This window comes from Formica exsecta, unplaced genomic scaffold, assembly GCF_003651465.1.
Source record: "Formica exsecta isolate Colony F162 unplaced genomic scaffold, ASM365146v1 scaffold420, whole genome shotgun sequence".
Classification (NCBI taxonomy): domain Eukaryota; kingdom Metazoa; phylum Arthropoda; class Insecta; order Hymenoptera; family Formicidae; genus Formica; species Formica exsecta.
Window position 1 is genome coordinate 13,180 of NW_021851440.1, and position 12,239 is coordinate 25,418.

The following is a 12,239-nucleotide window of genomic DNA, read 5'->3' on the forward strand; positions in this document are numbered from 1 at the left end:
TAAAAATAGTAATATCAAATCATTATTTATTTAAGAATGCTATAATATAAATATAATATAAATATTGTTGGAATTGGTTCAAATGTTTCGTTTTTTCGCGCTATTGGTGTCTACACTGGGCATCTCGCGGCGCTGTTTCGCGGTGATCGCGCGCTTGCGCACGTTGCTAATTATCACTTCTGTTTTAGATCGTATTACCACAATGTAATCATTTATTCACCGGATATATATCTTTTGTAATCAACCTGCGTGTCTACATCTGTGTCAGTTTATTTATACGATCCCGTTCCCAGAGTTTCTGCGCGAACAAATATAAATACAAGCACACGTTAATTACTATAAACATATTATAAATTATTATATTTATTATAATAATTATTACATTGTGTGTGTGTGTGTGTATGTGTGTGCGCACGCGCGCGTGTGTGTGTGCATGTGCGTGCGCGTGTGGGTGTGTGGGTGTGGGTGTGGGTGTGGGTGTGTGGGTGTGGATGTGATGGTGTGGGTGTGGGTGTGGGTGTAGGTGTGTGGATGTGTGGATGTGTGGGTGTGGGTGTGGATGTGTGTGTGTGTCCTTCATTCCTTCACTATTGCATAGAATGAGCCAATCGTAATCGTTCTAATTCTGCTAAAGCGCTTTAATTGCATGGACAATGAAACAATCTTTTTTGCTCTATTGCAGAGATTGCTAATCCTTGTAAAGATCTTACGCGACTAAGTGCTACATATACTTGATCTTTAGCAAATATCTTCTTACCTAAATATATTACAGCTTTATCAACTGTTGTACCGTGCAATTTATGCATTGTCACTGCCTAACTCAAAATAATGGGAAGCATTGTTCTTTCCATATCCTTTATTACCTTGGTATACAACACTAACTGGAGAAACACCAACGTAACCGTTAGATTCTTTTAAAGGTTTTAACAAGCGATCTGCGGTAGGAGTATAACATCATTTAATCTGTTGTTCTATCATTTTTAAAAGAAACGTTTTTCCACATCCTGCTCCTTCTGTAATAAATAATCGTAAAGGTTCAATAATTTGACCTTGAATATCTTATTTAATAAGATTATTTAATAAGATTTTAATAAGATTAGTGAAGCGAGGGGGGGATTTAAGGCGGCAGAAGGCACGAACCAAGCATCCATCTCTTCCGTGGCAGCGGCACTGTCGTGTCTGTGTAGGGCGTTTACACACTTCCTCAGCCCGACAAATAATTGAGATCTGTAAGTGAGATATACCAAAAGCTTTCATAACACATAAAGGAAATTGAGGAACAACGCTTCTCAGCACACAGAGCTAAGATCGCTTTGTACGCAAGTTTCCTTCGTTCGGAACGACTTAGTTACGTGCCTTTACGCTGGCGCAGATGTACACCGCAGAGTGAAGCGAGGGGGGGGATTTAAGGCGGCAGGAAGCAATCTATAAGATTAGTAATTGTATTAAATAAATGAGATTGTTCTATGTTCATATTTCTAACATTTTGTTCAAATTCTTCAGCAGATATAACGCGATCTGCTTCATTAGGTTCATTGTGTAAATTTAAATCAATATTATTATCATCATATTCCTCATCCATTATACAATGTGCACGATTTTCGTTTCTTACCGTAGATTGCGCATTTGTATCATTGTCATTTAATGCAACAATTTGAGCTATAACTTTTTGTAATTCCCGTTCTACAAATTGAAATTGTTCAATATTCTGCCCCCTACGTAGAGGTCGTACAATAGATGACGCTTTGCATTAAATGCCTGTTCTGTTGATTCATATCTCTGAAATAATTCTTTTTCATTTCTGAAAGGAACATGAACTACTAAATAACTATAAAAGTGTGCTTCGTGATTACCAGTTTGAGTATAATATCGCGTTCTTAACACTGCAGGATGGTTACGCCGTTTCATTTTTGTACCATCTCTTGCAAACAAATATGCGTAGTTAGAACTACATCGTTGACTTCATCCTAAACCTCGATATCTCCATCTTCTTCATAATTGGCAAATCGTGATACACATTCGTACGTAACAGCAAATTCAGCTAAACTAAGATCATCGAAGTTCTCCGGACATAAACAATAACGATCAAATATGTTTGCATATACATTATTAATATAGCCATCACAACGTAACATTCGATAACGTTCTTGTAGAAAGCATGTGTTTAGAAAAACAACTTTTCGTGAATTATCATATAGTTTTAAATGGCATAAACGAAATGCACATTCACAGGCAGATATCTGTCTATGTCGAAGTATAGTCATTGATACAGCGAATAATTGCTTTCCTACATCTCCACCGTATCTCTGCACTCTGCTGATTGCATCTTTAACTGCTTGACCAACATCATGAGGTTCATGTTTAGCTGCGTATTTAGCTATATAATAGGCTATACCCATAACATTCCCACAAGGTTGCAAATCCATATTGCCACTCTATAATTTAAGAAGTGTAGGATTGTAATTATTCACATAAACATCTGTAGAGTTACGCTTTAATATACAGAAACGTTCATTATTACGAATAGCTTCATCTGGTCCAAACAACACAGTTGTATCACTAATTCTTCTAGGAAAACCAAATCGGCATTGTCCGTGTTGTTTATCTTTGTAACATGTAGTAATATGTTTATGCATTTGCACGCGTGTTACAAGCGCATTTAATTCATCATCTCCTGTAGAAGATGCACACGATACAATATTATCAATAAGAGCTATACCTTGTGGGCTTTCAAATAGTGGAATTTCTTCATTCCAGCACAGCATGTGTAAATGTGGACTACCTCTATTTTCAAATTCTATTCTCCACCAGAAATCTATTAGTTTTCCACCTAATAAAGTGTCATCTTTTTGCAATACACGCATGACAGCATGAACACGAACCATAAAATGACGCAATAAGACATGTTTGCAACATATCTTTCCAATTAAGATCGTTGCAACTTAATGTTAAAAACCATTGTGGCAGGCCCAATTTACGAACCATAGCAATTAAACCACTATATGCAGTTTGCCAATATCCATTAGAACTACGCAAAGCTCTCATATTAATCTGCAAATTTTCTACAAGACGTTCAGGCATAGCATTACCTTGTCTTAATCTAAGGCAGACGCCAACATTTTGCCGAGCTCGATAATATTCCATAACAGATAAAGAATAAAATAAGTAATCATTTCATTGAAATCTGGGATCCTGACACATAATACGTGGTTGACAATAATCTAATGATATTATAGGATATAATCGCGATGGCTCATGAAGTCCATTCCGTCTTTTCGGAAAATGGAAAAACCAAGCCAATTCTTCAGCTCGAAGTTCAGTATGCATTTGTAGAGGTTCTGTAGTTTTCCGCCGCAAAGAGTACATAAGGGAGCATCTTGTACTTCATTTTCAATAATAGATTGAACATCAGGTATAATTTCATCAACTGGCCGTAAAACTGAAAACGTAATAACATTATTATCATTATTACTGTTTTCAATATTTGGATTTAATTCTGCAGCATTCTCGATGCACTCATCATTGATCTCGTGTATGTGATTTCGTCTATTAGAATGCATTTTTTTTTATTATTGTTGCGTCCACGGATCGGAATCGAGATAAATCGAATCATGCAAGGCACAACCGGCACTCACACTCCGCGTCGTAAATAATAACTCTTATGAAAGAACAAGAACTTTAATAAAACAGAACTATATAACTATTCACAGAAATAGAGAACAGAGAATATCGTTAATAATCTTAAACACGTCCGCGCGAATTGACATCCGTCACGAAACTCAAGATGGCCGATCTAAAACAACATGTCCGCCGTTGTTTAACAGCAAACTCCCCGGCAACGTACTTAGAGACGATCTCTCGAAGACGGACATAATCCAGGGATGCAACAATATATATCTATTTTCAAATTCTATTCTCCACCAGAAATCTATTAGTTTTCCACCTAATAAAGTGTCATCTTTTTGCAATACACGCATGACAGCATGAACACGAACCATAAAATGACGCAATAAGACATGTTTGCAACATATCTTTCCAATTAAGATCGTTGCAACTTAATGTTAAAAACCATTGTGGCAGGCCCAATTTACGAACCATAGCAATTAAACCACTATATGCAGTTTGCCAATATCCATTAGAACTACGCAAAGCTCTCATATTAATCTGCAAATTTTGTACAAGACGTTCAGGCATAGCATTACCTTGTCTTAATCTAAGGCAGACGCCAACATTTTGCCGAGCTCGATAATATTCCATAACAGATAAAGAATAAAATAAGTAATCATTTCATTGAAATCTGGGATCCTGACACATAATACGTGGTTGACAATAATCTAATGATATTATAGGATATAATCGCGATGGCTCATGAAGTCCATTCCGTCTTTTCGGAAAATGGAAAAACCAAGCCAATTCTTCAGCTCGAAGTTCAGTATGCATTTGTAGAGGTTCTGTAGTTTTCCGCCGCAAAGAGTACATAAGGGAGCATCTTGTACTTCATTTTCAATAATAGATTGAACATCAGGTATAATTTCATCAACTGGCCGTAAAACTGAAAACGTAATAACATTATTATCATTATTACTGTTTTCAATATTTGGATTTAATTCTGCAGCATTCTCGATGCACTCATCATTGATCTCGTGTATGTGATTTCGTCTATTAGAATGCATTTTTTTTTATTATTGTTGCGTCCACGGATCGGAATCGAGATAAATCGAATCATGCAAGGCACAACCGGCACTCACACTCCGCGTCGTAAATAATAACTCTTATGAAAGAACAAGAACTTTAATAAAACAGAACTATATAACTATTCACAGAAATAGAGAACAGAGAATATCGTTAATAATCTTAAACACGTCCGCGCGAATTGACATCCGTCACGAAACTCAAGATGGCCGATCTAAAACAACATGTCCGCCGTTGTTTAACAGCAAACTCCCCGGCAACGTACTTAGAGACGATCTCTCGAAGACGGGCATAATACAGGGATGCAACATTGCCCTCCCTCTTCAAAATTGTCGCACCGACAATCAGAAATGGAGAGAAATATTCCACCAGTGCATAACGACTCCAGGGTTCCGACGAATCTTCCTGCTCTACCTTGGACTCCTGTCCAAGTTACCGAGCGATACGCCATCTTGGACCCAATCGATTATCAATGTTCCTCCCGATTTTGCGTACTGGTATCTTTCGTACTGTGCCTCTCGAACTCCGGAAATCTCTCCTCTTAACGTTGTTGTCGAAAATCTTCGGACAAGAGGGGGGTATCTACTGTGGACCCGACATCCTCCAAAGAGGACTCCTCAAGTCCCTGCCTCAGCATTCGCCCTAAGACCCGACGGGAAAACCACAGCTCAAAAACCGCGGGTGAGGCAGTCTTCAAAAATAAGATGTTCAAATCCTCTCATCTCAAAATGTTCCACGGATTCAATCTTGAACAGCTCTCGCTGAACACAACAAATACAAAACCAAATAACACACTTATCAACAAAACAAATATCATAATAATCACACACATAATAATTAATGTTTTAATATTTCCCTCTTAAAAATATTCTCCCGTAACTCTAACTGCCATAGCCCTTTCAATAGCCAATTTTAAAGATGTTACATTTTCCAATTGAAGTGTGCGCTTAATAAATCCCTCTGATAGCGCCGCGATAAATCGCGCGCAAGCAATTTTATCCCTTACTTCCTGTGTACATTCGGGATAAGCAAATCGCGACCATCGTTCTAAATCTGCGCCCAGTGTCGCTAAATCCTCTGAATCTTTTTGCTTTCTATTGGAAAACTGGGTGTAATATGTTTGGGTTACACATCCTTCCCCAAAACGCAATTCTAACTTCGATTTTAACTCTTCGAACTTTGAATCTTTAATTTCAAAAATTCCGTCCAATACGGAACGCGCCTTTCCCCTTAAGCATGATGCCAAAACAACCGTTTACACCGAATTAGACCATCCATTCGCTCGAGCTATCAGATGGAATTGCGTAAAGAATTCTCGCAAAGGGACACTTCCATCAAAGTTATCGGGTTTCAATTTATAACCACATTCATTTAAATTCAAATTTCCGTGTTTAGTATGTAAATCATTATTTCTATTATTAAAATTTCCGCGCTCAGTATGCCCCTCTCTTTTATCTCTATTATAAGAATGACTTAGCTGGCTATGGCTATCGTTGTTATCCAGCTGTCGTATCCTCTCCTCCATTCTGCGAAGCATTTCCTCACGCTGTTGCAGCTGCGCCTCATAATCAGCTTGCTGCTGTAACCGTTCCTCTCGGAGCTGCCGAATCTTCCGCAGCGCAGATTGGAGTGTGATCGCCTCTAATATCGGTCCTGATGCTGTCGCTTCTGGAGAAGTTCGAAGCGGAGTCGCAGCTCGTTTCCGCGTCACAACCCCAGATGTAAGATCTTGTTGCTATTCCGACGCCATAGCTCGTTTTGCGCTCTTTCAAAATTGTTACGTTGTCCAGCTCGATCCCGGCTGAGCCCCCAAAATGTTGCATCCGCGGATCGGAATCGAGATAAATCGAATCACGCAAGACACAACCGGCACTCACACTCCGCGTCGTAAATAATAACTCTTAGTTATGAAAGAACAAGAACTTTAATGAAACAGAACTATATAACTATTCACAGAAATAGAGAACAGAGAATATCGTTAATAATCTTAAACACGTCCGCGCGGATTGACATCCGTCACGAAACTCAAAATGGCCGATCTAAAACAATATGTCCGCCGTTGTTTTACAACAACCCTTAGCAACGTGTTTGGGGATGTTCTCTTAGAGACAGGAGCAACTTCAGGATTAACTACCACAGACGACTCGCAGGGACGCAACATTATTATAAGTATAAAGTTTTCAAATACAACTACATGTTTTACATGTAACGAGCATATATTCTCACAAATAATATAAATGCAATTTACTATATGCTGTCATTGGCCTTTGCCAATGTCCACTTAGAGGACATTAGTTCATGTCTGGTATAAGATCATGTGGTTTTTTTCTCTTCAGTCGTCTTATCCTTCCGGCAACATCCAAGAGCTTTGATGCCTCAGCATTCTTATGTTTTAACAGTCATTGTCGGTGTTTTGTAGCAGACTCTGCAACCACTTCTTTAACTGTCTTGATGTTTAAGTCAAGGTGAAGTCGGTCCATGCGCATATACCGAGGAAAATCCACGGCACAGCGCAGCACTTTGTTCTGCAACTTTTGAATCGTCTCAGTGTGCATCTTCTTACTACAGCCCCACAACTGTATCCCATAAACCCACACTGGTTTTAAGATTTGCTGGTATATGAGGGAGCGGTGCACTTGGACACAGTACAATTGGACACGGTGCAAATGGACACGTTGCAAATGGACACGAAACTTAGGACACGGCTCAATTGAACACAGTGCATTTGGACACAATAATTTTGGACACACTAGCTTTTGGACACGGAAGAAAATTCATTTGGACACCGTTCAGTAGCACCAGTCAGTTGCACGCCGTTCAGTTGCACACATAAAAATGCGCACCGTTCAGTTGGACACATAAAAATGCACACCGTTCAGTTGCACACCGCTCAGTTGCACACCGTTCAGTTGCACACCGCTCAATTGCACACCGCTCAATTGCACACCGGTCAATTGCACACCGCTCAGTTGCACACCGATCAGTTGCACACCGCTCAGTTACAAACCGTTCAGTTGCACACCGTTCAGTTGCACACCGTTAATGTGCCCACCGTAGTTGTAAAGCGAGGTCCACCCTGCCTACTAGCGGGGTGGGTGCGGGAGGGGGGCCCTTGGGCCCCTCTTGCACCCCCCTGTGTGTGTGTGTGTATGAACCGTGTGCAAAGTTTCGTGTCCATTTGCAATGTGTCCATTTGCACCGTGTCCGATTGTACTGTGTCCAAGTGAAGGCCACTCGTATATTAGAAGTTTGTTGTGTGTAGATAACTGAGATTGTCGACCTAGTAACCAATACATCTTGCTAAATTTTAAGTTTAGTTCCTTTCTTTTTGTCATCACGTATTCTTTCCAGCGCAGCTTAAAATCCAGGGTCATACCTAGATATTTTGCTGTATTGGATGCTGAAACGACCTCTCCACTTATATACACAGACAACGCTGTATATTTCCGATTAGTGAAGTTCACATGTTGAGATTTATTCTCGTTTAGCTTGATACGCCATTTTCTAGTCCAGTCTACAACTTTATTAATTGCGCACTGAAGTTTATTAGTAGCTTCTTCAATAGAAGCTCCCGTGGAGAGAAGTGTTATATCATCCGCAAATGTTCCTATTGTGACTCCATTATGACGGGGTATGTCATACGTATACAGTAGATACAGGATTGGTCCCAAGACATTTCCTTGGGGAACTCCTGAGTTAATCTTACAAAGTGATGTGTAGGTATCTTCATGCTTGACTTGGAAATATCTATCTGAGATGTACGATTTCATAAGTAAGCTGTATGATTTCGGCAAGAGTTTTCTCATTTTCCATTCTAGGTCATGGTGCCACACTTTATCAAAAGCCTGAGCCACATCTAGGAAGGCCGCTGAGCAGAATTTTTTTTCCTCCAGGCTTTTTTCTATAACATTAATTATACGATGTACTTGGTCTATTGTGGAGTGTTCTTCTCGAAAGCCAAACTGATGAGATGGTATAAGTTGTTTACTTTCAATTATAAGTTTTAGCCATTTCAAGAATAGTTTTTCAAACAATTTAGAGATACTAAGAAGTAGGGAGATCGGCCTATATGAGGCTACTTCCTCTGGTGGCTTTCCGGGTTTAGGAATCATGACTACTTCGGCTATTTTCCATTGCCTGGGCACATACTTCAGTCGAAATGCAGCATTTACTAAATAAGTGAGTTTAACTACTGCTTTTCTTGAAAGTTCTTTCAGGATTTTTCCAGTGATACGGTCATAGCCAGGGGCTTTCTTACCATTAATATTTGTGTCTATTTCTTTTTTAACTTCTTTGGGTATGACAAATACAATTGCACAGTCTTCTCCGCTATCAACCGGAGTGATATTCTCATTATCAGTTTGTTGTAATAAAGGTTGGAATGTGCTTTCTAGATGGTCAGCGAACATAATTCCTTTTTCCTCGCTCGTTCGTCCCCATGTTCCATCCATTTTCCTTAATGGAGATGCTTGAACAATGGGCCTTTTAATTTTCCTTATTGGCCTTACTGGCCTTCCACAAGGAATAATCGGTGATTTTATCAGCCGTAAGCTCATTTAGATATTTATTGATAGATTCTTGCTTGTATTCCCTTATCGTTGCCGCAAGATTATGTGTAAACCGGTTTAAAATTGTTTTATCCGCTGGGTTAAGTGTTTTTGGCCATATTCTCCTTGCTTTTCGTTTTCCAGCTACTTTTTCTCGGATTTCCATAGGATAGTTCATGCTTATATCCCGTTTTTCAAAGTACTTTGTGTGTTTTTTTACTGTCTCTTGAATTATTTTAACAAAACTTTTTGCTTCAGTATTCAGTTGTAGCTTTGTTTTTAGTGGTACGTTCAGGTTTATTACTTCTTCAAGCTCGGTTTTAACTTTACCCCAATTGGTGGATTTGTTGTCTAGCGTTATTTGTACGCTTTTCTTGATTATTAATTTACTTAGTGTCATTATTACAGGACTATGATCTGAAGATAATTCATAGCAATCCTCAACTTGAAGATAATTGTCAGATATGCCTTTCGTGATGAAAAAGTCTATTAAGTCTGGGAGTTTGTTCGGGTCAGTGAGCCAATACGTGTAGCCTCCGCCCGATGCAAAGTTACACTTGAGTTCTGTGCCAGCTTGATACAGTTCTTTGCCTTTGGTGTTTGTTAATCTCGAGCCAAAGTAGTTGTGCTTGGCATTAAAATCTCCCCTAACGATGAAATAATTGTCCAGAGACTTTAAGAATATGGTATATTCATCTTTTTTATGTTATACTTTGGAGGACTCTAGATAGCTGAGATAGTGTATTTATGCTCATCTGTATGAATTTTAATAGTTGCAGCTTGCAACTATTAAAATTTAGTTATTAAAATTCAATTATTCGGTTGTAAATTTTGGCTTTTCTTGGTGCTTTATTGTATTTCTGACAAGGATAGCAGCTCCTCCCTTGGCTGCATCATCAGGATAAGGTGTATGATAGTATTCATAGCCTCGTATTTTCAAGTATACACGTTTCGTAAAGTGTGTTTCAGAGATTAAGCAGATGTCAATTTTTTGCAGATTAAGAAATACTTCTAGTTCTTATAGTCGTTGCTTAAGACCATTATCGTTTCAAAGGACGATTCTGATTGCATTAGCCATTTTTTCCATTTACTAGGGTTTTGACCGTATTTTCAAGTTTTACGAACCTTTTCTAAATTAGCTCTTGATTATTAAGGATTTGCCGTAACATTCTCTCAACAGAACGATCTGTATTTTGACTTGTCTGCTGTTTATTAGATACTGCAGCTTGAGTACTGGTTTCTATGGTTTTTGCGTATGTTAATTCTTCTGTTTCTCCTTGCGACACAAGTTTAGGGAATTTAGTTTTAATAATGCCTGCTTTATTTTGGGCCTGTGCGAGAATTTTTTTTTGGTTTTGGTTCTTGATTTTTTTATCCTTCAGCATTCTATTTTGAGCTTGCTGTATTTTTTTGCTACTTCACAGCCTCGGTAGCTTGCCACATGGCCAGTTTGATTGCAGTTTTTACACTTTCGTGCAGTATTCCTGCCTTTTAAACATTTGTCTGAGGCATGATTCCCTGCACATTTGACGCAGGCTTCTTTGCCATGACAATAGTTCTTTGTATGGCCAAATCTCTGACATTTTTTGCATTGTTTGACTATTTCAGGCTTAGCCCTCAACTCTCCTATCCTTACCTTAGTATATAGAATATGTTTAATATCAAAGATTTTCTTGATGTCTTCGTCTTTTTTAAATGTTAGCATATGCAGAGGCGCCTTGATCATAATTTTTTTGCCTGCATTATGGCAGTCATCTTTTTTGACTTGTATATTTGAGACTCCAATAATTTTGAAGCCCATTTCAATGAGCGCTATCTTGATTTCTTCAACATCAATCGATCCATTTAGGCCTCGCATTACTACTTTGTTTGGTTTCTCATGTTTATTTTCGTAGTTAAATCACTCTATACCTTTTTTTTCAAGAATATATGGCATTGCTCTGAAATCTTCTTCATTAACATTTATTTTATATTTACCTTCTGCGCCTTTAACTATGTTTGGAGCAGGTTTCTTATTCAGCATTTGGATTATTTCTTTAATCACGTTATATTAATTTACATTTATTAAGTTGAACGGAGGAAATTTATTTATTTTTCCTGTGGTTTTTTTAGGGCTGATAGAGCAGCCCGCCATACTTTGCTCATTTATTATCTCTTGCTTCTGATCTTTTTCCTTCTCCCCCTGTTTGGTTTTACTAGTTATTGCTTGCTGTGTCTCCGGTGAGGATTCAACTTTTCGCTTTTTGTAAGATCTTCCATTTAGCTGAGTCCAGTCTGTGTGTGTTTCAAGAGCCAACTCTTTATCCGTATGATATTCCTGTCTGTCCGTGGCATTGTTAGTGCCATGGCTTACAACAGCAGAACTTATCAATATTTGTTCCTGTTTATCATTATGTTCCTCAGTGACACTTTTTTCTCTCTGACTTATCCTATTGATGTTATAAGCTTTTTTAATTCAAATAATGATATGATTACGGCCTCTACGAGCAATATTTTGGTGTTCAATTTATTTTATCATATTATTTTCATTTACAAAATTTACAAAATTTGTGAGACGTTTCGACACTGACTTATATCTCTTCAGCCACCGAAAAATTCTTACAAGAATAAGTGATTACATGGAGCAAGTCTATTCATACCTCCGGGCGTGTTCACAAGGCGCAAATGTTAATGTCTATCACCATCCTTTTTATTTTTTCAAGGTTCATCTTGTAGCACATAGTCCCTGGTTATTATTTGTTTGTGAAGTCCTTGTGTTGTTCGTAGATGAATTTGAACTTCATGTAAGTCAAAATTTGTCATGTTGTATTGCATTGTCAAATTAATATCTATCAATATTTCACAAAATTACTGTTTTTATGTAAACCGAATATTAATTCAAATGTATACTACTTACAAAATGTATAGTTTATAATTTTATCAACCGAGACACAATTTTTTTCAGTTCTAGATGTTAGCTAACTTTGTCATGAACTTGAAATGCGAGGGAACAGCGTCGTG